Genomic DNA, 2,025 nt, shown 5'->3' with positions numbered 1-2,025 from the left:
GGGTCTGCAGACCCAGCCTGGCATGTGAAGGGTTTGTGACCCAGTCTGGACTGTTGCTTTGCTTCCCACGGATTTGTCACCCCTCTTCCCCTGGGTGATGGAGCCGCAAAAGGATTACTCAAAGCCTATCTCTTCTGAGCAGTGAGAAGCCCTGAAGGGGTTAACCTCCCAGAACCCTCAAGAGAGAGGCATTCCTTCCATTTGGAAAATTAACCCCGAATTGGGGTCCTCTTCCCGCATTTAGTCTCCAGACCAGGAAGTTACAGGAAGAGAACACAGGTGTGGTTATAGTTTAACAATATAGGTTGGTAACATTCAGTAAAACAAGCAAGGTGACATACCATAATGCAATTTGCAAGGGGTTAAGTTGATCCACCAATAAAAGCTTGATCTTAGCAAACATTCTCTCTCCTTACAGCAATTTCCCAGTATCTTTACACATCAATCAGTAACCTGTCTGTCCTCTGAGCCAGCAACCTTGCTGTGCTACAATTCTTGATCTTACAACAAAGACTAACCCGGGGAAACATTCCTGTCTTTTGCAAGGTCAACATTTTATATGTACTTTTAAGAAGTTAGGCTAAACCTGAAACTGCAAGGCTTTGGAAAACCAGGCCCTGTGAAATACATCTGCTTTATGAATACTCCACACTGGACAACGGGCTTGAGGGGTCTGTGAGCTCCAGACCCAGCCCTAGCTCTACGATTGGCCCAGTCGGCAGGATTACGGGCAGGTAAAAGAGCTTCCACACAAGGACTAGGCCATAAGGCCTAGTTGAAGAAAGGGCTCAGAGGAGCCTATCTAGTTTGGTCAAGGAGAGACTGTCACCACCCATCATAGGCCTTCACTGGAGGCTTTCTAAACATATTCCTATTCGTTGGGATCTCCAAATGTAGGCTGCAAAATGGGACCCACCTGCACTAGTTGTGGTGGGATTAGCTCAGACAGGGCAGTCTCTTCCCCAGCTGAGCTTCTTGACTCCTGTCAGGCAACTCTGAAAAGTGGAAATTTGGGGTCCGCAGTTCCATTGCTGACAGTGACTCACTGAATGACCTTGGGCAAGTCACTTACTCTCTCTGAGCCTTCATGTGCTTATCTAAAATTGAGAATGATTGGGGCTGGCCTGTGGCTCACTCGGGAAAGTGCGGTGCTGATAACACCAAGGCCCCGGGTTCGGATCCCATATAGGGATGGCCGGTTCGCTCACTGGCTGAGCGTGGTGCTGACAACACCAAGTCAAGGGTTAAGATCCCCTTACCGGTCATCTTTTAAAAAAATAAAAAATAAATAAAATTGAGAATGATTATTCAATCTGTCTGTAGCACAGGGTTGTTGGGAGGATGTAATAAAGTACTGCTCCCTGTGGAGGTGCTTTGTCAGCCTGAGGGAGCAGCTGCAAATGTTATTTAAAGAAATTTCTGCCTTCAACTTCATTCCAAGAAAACCACTGCACAGATTTTCACCAAGTTTAGAGGGTGTTTGTGGTGGCTTGAATTAAAATATAAGCTACATGGCTTACATGAAGTTCATTTTAGGGGGGCTCTAGGACTCACCTCAAAGCTATGAGGAGAGATCCTCTAGGTTAGCAGACACAGGTACAACCAATGAGTCTCATGTGATCCAAAGAATCTGCCCTGCTCACTGAGATAATCTAATCACGAACAGAGAAAGCAAACGATTGCAGACATGAGTTATAATATTTTTAATTGTAGAGGCTGATTGTCAATTGAGCTCTTCCCACGTGGACAATTCGTGGCGCCTGCTCCCAAGTTAGCAGCAGCAGCGGTTTCTATCTTTAAAACTGGTTAATGATTCTCTCCAAAATAACCCTTGGTGGCCAGCTTGTACTTAAGTAAATAATAATTAAGATGCGGCCTGAGTGGGCTGGCCCCTGGCTCACTCGGTAGAGTGTGGTGCTGATAACACCAAGGCCCCGGGTTCGGATCCCATATAGGGATGGCCGGTTTGCTCACTGGCTGAGCGTGGTGCTGACAACACCAAGTCAAGGGTTAAGATCCCCTTAC

Source organism: Galeopterus variegatus, unplaced genomic scaffold, assembly GCF_000696425.1.
Source record: "Galeopterus variegatus unplaced genomic scaffold, G_variegatus-3.0.2 Scaffold3509, whole genome shotgun sequence".
Taxonomy (NCBI): Eukaryota; Metazoa; Chordata; class Mammalia; order Dermoptera; family Cynocephalidae; genus Galeopterus; species Galeopterus variegatus.
Note: the sequence above shows the minus strand (reverse complement) of the source record.